Here is a 9,554-nt window from a genome sequence, read left to right as displayed (position 1 = left end):
TCACCAGCGAGTAACATGGTACCATTTTAGGGGCTCAGAACATACAAGAACTGCATTCATGCCTGAGATCTGTCTTCCCCAAGCCAAGTCTAGTACTGAAATCGCACCATTCACACTTCATTTGTTAGGTTTGAACCAATACGGACCGTGTTGCCAGAAGCTTTCACCTGTCATGCGTCCTCAGGGTAGAGGAGTCCACAGTTCTTTCCCACGGACGAGAGAACCTTGAGAACCCCCTAACCCTGGGGTTAAGGGAGGAGGGAGCCATAATGGGAGCCCTGAGACACTTTGAGGGCCACACAGTTGGGCCGGTGTGGCACTGAGATGGGGGCAAGAGTGAGCTTGAGCTGACATGTCATGACCGGAGATGATAAACTGAGCACTCGTGTTATCCCCTTGTCTCTTAAGCATCTTCTAAAATGACTGTTAAGGAATAAAAAGGATATAAACCCAGAACAATAAAGTGAGGTAACCTCAGTAGACAAGCTATCTTAACAAATTTCAGGACAATAAAAAGCAAATGGGCCAGGTGCAGTGGCTCACACCTGTAATCCCAACACTTTGGGAGGCTGAGGTGGGAGGATCGCTTGAGTCCAGAAGGCAGAGGCTGCAGTGAGCCAAGATTGTGCCACTAAATCCCAGCTTGGGCAACAGAGCCAGACCCTATCTTAAAAAAAAAAAAGCAAATGGAGGGGTGGCAACTGATGTGGCAGGAGAGAAAGCCTCAGTCGAGTGTGTGCAGAGAGGAAGATACAGGTTGGGAAGGAGGCAGCGCCTGGGCAGAACCAGCAAGACACATAGCTCAAAGCGGGAATTGACTGAAAGTCTGTACACTGAACAGTGCATAGAGCACTGGGAAAGCTGGCATCTAGGCTCCAGGTGAGAGATCAGTGGTTTCTGGAGAAATCTAATGTCCCCAGAAGACAAACTCTGGCATTGGGGTGGGAGTGGAGAGAGAAGTCCTCTGCTTTAGTGACTGACTGACTGGTTCCCACTGGCGACCTAAAGCATACCACCCAGTGAATGGGCTTTTTAGTTCTTTGTTCCGAAATATGAATGGACAATCAAAGATGACCACGCATTTGAGGAAAGCCTCCAAACTCAGAGAAAGACAAACGAAATGGCCTCAGAGGAAATAGAAATAATGCAAGAAACAGAAAAGAACTAAAAAATAATAGTTTTTTATACTCTATTTATACTTTTACAGGGATTCAAGGAGGTATTGTATCCATCAAATACAAACTGGATGGTATGAAGAAAAAAGAAAGAGACCGAGAGAGAGAGAGCTCTTGAAAAGTCAAAAAACATATATGCTTTTACATTTAATAGAATGTTGGCTGGGCACGGTGGCTCACACCTATAATCCTAGCACTCTGGGAGACCAAGGCAGGCAGATCGTCTGAGGTCAGGAGTTCGAGACCAGCCTGGCCAACGTAGTGAAATCCCTTCTCTACTAAAAATACAGGTATGTGATCACACATGCCTGTAGTCCCATCGCTTGAACCTGGGAGGCAGAGGCTGCAGTGAGCTGAGATTGCTCCACTGTACTCCAGCCTGGGTGACAGAGCAGGACTCCATTCAAAACAACAACAAAAAGAATTAATAGAATGTTTTAAAATTAAGGAAATTTCTCAGAGTGAAATAAAAATATAAGGAAGTAGAAAACATAAGTCATAAAAAATCAATCCAAGAAATAAAAAATCCAACAAATGGGAATTCCTGCAAAAACAAATAAAAATAGAGAAATTATTTAAAGTTACAACAAAACATTTCTCATAAACAAAGTTCAAAAGTTTCAATATTAAAAGCTATGTGCCCAGAAAAGGAATGAAAAAATGATTTACACTCAGGTACAGCATCTCAACATTTTTGAACACAGGGATAAAGAGATCTAAAGCTTTCAGAGGGGAGAAAAATGAAAAGAAAGAGAAAAGATCAAAAAGGAATGAGAATCAGAAAGACTTCAGACTTCAGAATTCTCAGCAGCAATACTAGAAGCTAGAAGACAATAGAGAAATGCTTCAAATGCTGAGAGAACTGAACTTTCCATCTAGAATTCTATATAGGCTGAACTATCAGTTTTAAGGATGTAATAAAGACATACAGAGACACATAGGAGTCAGAATACCTTCATTGCCTGCACTGTTCCTTAGGTAGTTACCTGGAGAGTGTGCCCCAGAAAAACAAGGAAATATATCATTAAAGAGGAGTTTCAAAAAGACTGGACCTCATGCAGAAAGCTCAAAAGGAAGTCAGAACAACAGGTGTCCAGCAGACTTGGACACTAGCAGACCACACTGAAGTAGGAGAATAGAGGGCCTTGGAGGGAAGGTTCTGGGGAAAGAAGGAGACCGAGTGAAAGAAAGACTATGTAAACATGAAGGAAGGATGAAGGCAGTTAGAAATTTGAGGAAAAGAAAAAGTGAGGCTGGGAGTGGTGGCTCTTGCCTGTAATCCCAGCACTTTGGGAGGCCAAGGTAGGTGGATCACCTGAGGTCAAGAGACTGGGACCATACTGGGCAACATGGTGCAACCCCATCTCTACTAAAAATACAAAAATAAGCTAGGCTTGGTGGCAGGCACCTGTAATCCCAGCTACGTGGGAGGCTGAGGCAAGACAATCGCTTGAATTTAGGAGGTGGAGGTTGTGGTGAGCTGAGATCATGCCACTGCACTCCAGCCTGGGCGATAGCGAGATTCCGTCTCAAGAAGAAAAGAAAAAGTGGTGAGGCTGGGCGCAGTGACTCACACCTGTAATCCCAGCATTTTGGGAGGCTGAGGCAGGTGGATCACCTTAGGTCAGGAGTTCGAGACCAGCCTGGCCAACATGGTGAAACTCTGTCTCTACTAAAAATACAAAAATTAGCTGGGCATGGTGGTGGGTGCCTGTAATCCCAGCTACTTGGGAGGCACTTGAACCCGGGAGATGGAGGTTGCAGTGAGCCAAGACCGTGTCATTGCACTCCAGCCTAGGCAACAAGAGGGAAACTTTGTCTCAAAAAAAAAAAGTGGTGTGTGAGCAAGGAAATGCAAACTAGTAACCAGCAGCTCTGCAAGAGATGATGCTAACACAGTTACACAAAATAGTTTATTAGTTTCCAAGTTTTAGGATGCAACTATATACAAAGTATAGAAGACTTCATTGTGTTGGAGAAGAGTATTTAAACATGATCAAGCTTGACTAACAGTACAAAAGTAAAACTACCAATGACAAAAAATGGGGGAAAGATGGAGGAGGAAAGGCAAGGAAGGAACTCATATTTTTATCTCACAGAGCAGGAGTCAAACATAAAGTCTATAGGTCATGGAACAAGAAACACATTGCTAATATATTACTTAAAACTTAAAAAGTAGCCACAGAGCAATTAAAAATATTTATACAACTCTATTAGGAGAATGGGAGAGGGAAGGGACATGATCAAATGAGCTGGCTCTCATCTAACATATTAAGAAGTTAGTAGAGTCTAAATTAATAATAGAAATAGGTATGCTTACTCTTGAGTACACAGACCCATGAAACAGGATATTCATTGCAGCTTTGTTTAAAATAGCAGAAGACTACAAACAACCTAAATGTTTAGCAGTAGGGGATTAATTAAATAATAATAAAAATACTCACAGGAATACTATACAGCTAGTAAAAACAGTGAGGTAGAGTTTTACATTCAGGGCAGAAATGATCACAATATGGTATGTGAAAGAGGAAAATATTAAAGAGATGGCCGGGCACGGTGGCTCACGCCTGTAATCCCAGCACTTTGGGAGGCTGAGGCAGGCTGATCACTTGAGCTCCGGAGCTCAAGACCAGCCTAACCAACATGGTGAAACCCCATGTCTACTAAAAATATGAAAATTAGCCAGGTGTGGTAGCACATGCCTGTAACCCCAGACACACAGGAGGCTGAGGCAGGAGAATTACTTGAACCCAGGAGGCAGAGGCTGCAGTGAATCAAGATCATGCCACTGCACTCCAGCCTGGGTGACAGCGTGAGACCCTGTCTCAAAAAAAAAAAAAAAAAAAAAAAAACTAGAGTGCATATGTGTTACCATTGTGCAAAAAGCAAAGGCGCTATGCTGCTCTGCCTGTGGAGTAGCCATTCTTTTGTTTCTTTAGCTTCTTAATAAACTTGCTTTTGCATTATGGATTTGTCCCAAATTCTTGCTTGTGCGAGGTCCAAGAACCCTCTCTTGGGGTCTGGATTGGGACCCCTTTCCAGTAACATCTTCCCGGCAAACCCTGAAGGGACTATACCGAAGAGACCCCAGATTCAAAGGAAAGCTGTCTGCACAGCACCAATGAGCCGACTTTGGAACACAGTTGGAGATGCTGGTTATTTTACAAGGCTTTCACTGGAATTTAAGGAATCAAAGTTGACTTATAGAGCAATAAAAGCCCCTCAGGAAAGCTGGACTCATATCTTGTCTACACAGTCACAGTACAGGGTTCCTGACTTGTGATGACAAAAACATGTCGGATTGTCACTGCCTTCCTCCTCTATAACCAAAGACCCTGTCCTCGACAGATCAGCTGGCACTACCCAGATTGATAAACTGGCTGGTCTTGTGGCTTCTGCCCAGAAACTGACTCAGCTCAAGAGGACAGCTTCGACTCCCTATGATTTCCTCTCCAACCCAATCAATCAGCACTCCACACTTTCCACCTCCCCACCTTTTTACCTTTAAAACACCAGTCCCCAAGTTTTAAGGGGGTCTGGTTTGAGTAATAGTAAAACTCTGGTCTCCTGTTAAAAAAACAAAGAGAGAGAGAGAAAGAGAGGAAGGCAGGAAGGCAGGAGGGAGGGAGGAAGGGAAGGAAGGAGGGAAAGAAAGAAAAGAAAGAAAGAAAAGAAAAGAAAGAAAGAAAAGAAAGAGAAAGAGAAGCTATGTATATATGTATAGAATATGCTTATTTACGCATTGAGTACCTAGGGGAAAACTATACAGGAAATCTGGCATCACTTGTTTGAAGGGGGCTTTTGGGCAGAGAGAATGGAGGTTGGATGAAGACATAATTTTCATTGTTTGAAATCTTTACCATTTATTCGACATAAATTAAGACAAAAAGCAGGAAAAGCCTAATAAATATATAGAGGCAAGTCTTAGAAAAAACGGCTCAGTCTGAAGTCTTTCACTTCACAGAAGGTGTCAGGCAGATGGAGGCTGTTGCTTTTTAACCACAATATGTATTACTTTGATGAGACTGTTTTAAAAATTGTTTTTATTGTGGTATTGTGGTAGAATATACATAACACAGAATTCACCACTTAACCTTTTTTTTTTTTTTTTTTTTTTTTTGAGACAAAGTCTTGCTCTGTCATCCAGACTGGCGTGCAATGGCACCATCTGGGCTCACTGCAACCTCCGCCGCTCAGGTTCAAGTGGTCCTCCCGCCTCAGCCTCCCAAGTAACTGGGATTACAAGCATGTGCCACCACATCTGGCTAATTTTTGTATTTTTAGTAGAGATGGGGTTTCACCATGTTAACCAGGTTGGTCTTGTACTCCTGACCTCAAGTGAACCGCCCATCTTGGCCTCCCAGTGTTGGGATTACAGGTGTGAGCCACCATGCCAGGCCCATTTAATCATTTTTAATTGTACAATTCAATGGCATTAAGTACATTCCTGTTGTTGCGCAAGCATTACCACCATTCATCTCCAGAACTTTATTCATCTTCCCAAACTGAAACTCTGGACCCATTAAACAATACTCCCATTCCCCAATCCCCTCAGCCCCTGGAAACCACCATTCTGCTTTTTGTTTCTATAAATGTAATTACTCATATATGTGGAATTATACAGTATTTGTATTTTTGTGACTGGCTTATTTTACGTAGCATAATATCTTCAAGGTTCATCCGTGTTGTCGCATGTGTCAGAATCAGCCTGTTTATGGAGTAATATTTAGATGAAACTATTTTTTTACATAGAGGAATAGAAGAAGGAGGAAAAAAGGAGGCTGTAGGTAGATAAGAGATGGCCTTGGTAGGGCAAATGATGTGCCGTTTGCCCAGCATATTGGTTTTCTATTGCTGCATAACAAATTACCACAAACAGCAGCTTAAAGCAACCCCATTTATTACCTCACAGTTCTGTAGTTCATATATCTGGGCAGGTGCAACTGACTGGGACCTCTGCTCACAGTATTACAATGTCTGAATGAAGATGTCAGCAGGGGCCTGGCGCGGTGGCTCACATCTGTAATCCCAGGACTTTGGGAGGCTGAGTCTGGCGGATCACTTGAGGTCAGGAGTTTGAGACCAACCTGGCCAACATGGTGAAACCCCATCTCTACTAAAAGCACAAAAATTAGCCAGGCATAGTGGCGAGCACCTGTAATCCCAGCTACTCAGGAGGCTGAGGCAGGAGAATCACTGAGCCCGGGAGGCAGAGGTTGCAGTGAGCTGAGATCATGCCACTGCACTCCAGGCTGGGTGACAGAGCAAGACTCCATCTCAAAAAAAAAAAAAAATGTCAGCAGGGCTGGGCTTTCATCTAGAAGCTCTTCCAGCCTCATTCACACTGTCGGCAGAATTCTGCTTCCAGCTGTGGAACTGAGGTCCTCATTTCCTTGCTGTCGGCCAGGGGGGCAGCTCCTAGAAGCCATTCTCCCTTCCTTGCACATGCCCCCCGCTACCTTCAAAGCAGGTAACCGCAGGTCAAGTACTTCTCATACCTCGATTCTGGCTTCCTTCTCTCTTACCAGCCAGAGAAAACTCACTTTTAATGAACCCATGTGACTTGATTGGGCCCACCCAGTTAATCTATCTTTTGCCACATCAAGTAACATAACCACAGGTTCAACAGACACATAAAGGGGAGGGCACTGTACAAGGGTGAGGGTCACTGGGGACATCTTGGGACTCTGCCTGCCCCAATGATCTTCACCCTTGGATAATTCTCTCTTCTGTGGAATGTTACATTCCATGGCAAGAATTTTGCAGATGCAGTTAAGGTTACTAACCAGTTGACTTAAGATAGATAGATTAACCAGGTAAGCCTAAGGTAATCACCTGAGCCCTTTAAAAGCAGAGTTTTGTCTAGCTGGTGACAGAAAAGAAAGTCAGAAAATCACAGCATGAGGAGGACTCTATCTTGAAAATGGAGAGGGCACATAGAAGGGACCCTAGAGCAGCCTCTAGTGCCAAGACCACACCAGGGCCAGCAGCGACCAAGGTAATGGGGGCTCACTAGGACCTGGATTCTGCCAACAATGTGAATGAGCTTGGAAGTGATTCTTTCCCAGGGCCTCTGAATGAGAGCCAGGCCCAGCTGAAGCCTTGATTTCAGACTTGCGATACTGTGAGCAGAGAACCCAGTCAAGCCTGCACAGACTTCTGACCTACAGAACTGTGAGGCAATAAATGGATGTTGTTTTAAGACACTGAGTTTACAGTGATTTGTTATGCAGCAAAAGAAAATTAATACACCTGGGCTCCTGTCCCCCTACCCATCTGCTCCCAAAACTCTTAGTTTACGTTCCAAGAGGGGTTTTAGACTAGACTGCAGACAGGCAGACCTGGGTTAGAACTTTTCCTCTATAAGGATTTGCAGTCGTGAGCACAGTAAACATTCACTAAACAGCAGCTGGAATGATCGCTTTGATTCTTGTACTTCCTCTGTAATTGATCCCAATTCCCCGCCCCACCTCTCTGGAAAGTGTGTACACCTTCCCCTGCACTTTGCACTTATTCTACACTGCACGATCACAGCCCTTGTCATGCTGCCATGATGAAAGAGTTCTGAGAATGTGGAAGAACACAGAGAAACTTTCTGGAAGTCTGAGCTATCCAGTGAGGAGGGCTGCTCAGGGAGGGTTGAATTATCTGTTGCTGGGGTAGCTACCTGTCAGGGATGATGGAAGGGGCTGACTTCGTGACATCTTGAGTCTTTCTGCCTCTAGCTTGTGTTTTGAAGCTGGCATTTGTTATTTGTGTGTGTGTAGGGGGGGTGGGTAGGTTTTTTTTAGATGGAGTCTCTCTCTGTTGCCCAGGCTAGAGTGCAGTGGCGTGATCTCGGCTCAGTGAAACCTCTGCCTCCCAGGTTCAAGTGATTCTCCTGCCTCACACTCCCAAGTAGCTGGGTTACAGGCATGAGCCACTGTGCCCAGCCTGGCATTTGTTTTATTGAAATATATAAAAGCCACCAGGTGCAGTGGCTCACACCTGTAATCCCAGCACTTTGGGAGGCCAAGGCGGGAAGAAAACCTGAGGTCAGGAGTTTGAGATCAGCCTGACCAACATGGCAAAACCCTGTCTCTACTAAAAAAAATACAAAAATTAGACTCCTAATCCCTTCTCCTTCCCACATACATCTCCATTAAAAAAAAATACAAAAATTAGCCCTGCATGGTGGCGGGAGCCTGTAATTTCAGCTACTCGAGAGGCTGAGGCAGGACAATCCTTTGAACCCGGGAGGCGGAGGTTGCAGTGAGCCGAGATCACGCCACTGCACTCCAACAGGGGTGACAGAGCGAGACTCCATCTCAAAAAAAAAGTTTCTGAAATTTGTAAAAGCCAGGAGGCAGGTTCTAGAGAGTGAGAGACCTCTCCACCTGGGGTTAGTGAGGAAGACAGAGTCAGGTGTTAGAGTGGGGCATTCATTCATTCACTGAATTACTTAAACATGTATTCTTGACTCTGGCAGTCTTGCTCTGGGAGATTCTGAAATAAACTGAAAAATAGGTGAGATTTTGACAGCTACTCCTGTAGAAGAAGCTCCAGATAGAAGTCGCATCTCATGATCAAGACCTGACAGATCCAGTTATCCATGGGAGCAGCCCCGTGACAAGCAGGGAGCTCTGAAGCATGCGTTCTGCTAGGAGGGAGGAGGGATGGGACTTGTGGTTGTTTCAGTGGTGTGGGACAGGGAAAAGATGAGAATGAGTACAGTGGATCCTGGAAGGTTGGGACTGGGAGCAAGGAGTCTCCTAGTTCTGTGGGAGGATCCAGAACAGGGAGGTGCAGGCTTGTGGGCAGAGAAACAATTGACCAACTGGCAGAAGCCATGAAAGGTGGATGCAGGATGGATCCTGGGCGCCTCTTGGTGGCCATACTGATAACTACACCTGATAACAACCAGACAGCCGGTGCCCAGTTGATGGAGTGCTTCACTTAACTCTGCACTGGGAGGACACACTTACCTACCCAGGAGTATCCCTCATTGCAGTAAGAATGATTTGTGTAAGTGCATCTGTGCCTGAGGTTGTGTCTGTGTTGCCCAAATGTGTTGGTGTATGCTTGTATGTGAGTGTATGCATGTTCATTTGTGTGTCTGAGAATATATGTGTTGGTGCGGGTGACTGGGCACACGTGCAAGTTGTGCATGCATGTATGAACTAGGTGCTAGCGTGTAAGCATGCATTTGTATGCACTAGTGCCAAAACATGCATCTGTATGTTTGTGTATGTCTGTATGTTTATGTATCCGTTGATCTCGTGTGCTTGTGCCTGAGTGCATGTGTGCTAATGTAAGTGTATGGGCTTAGCTTTCTGTTACATATTGAAATAGTTAAGCTCCATAATCTTATTGTTTGTTTAAAGTTTGCTCTTGGATGCA

This window comes from Aotus nancymaae, unplaced genomic scaffold (assembly GCF_030222135.1).
Source record: "Aotus nancymaae isolate 86718 unplaced genomic scaffold, 86718_ANA_hifiasm-v0.15.2.pri h1tg000007l, whole genome shotgun sequence".
Taxonomy (NCBI): domain Eukaryota; kingdom Metazoa; phylum Chordata; class Mammalia; order Primates; family Aotidae; genus Aotus; species Aotus nancymaae.
The sequence above is the reverse complement of the archived record's forward strand: the minus strand, read 5'-3'. Positions refer to the sequence as shown.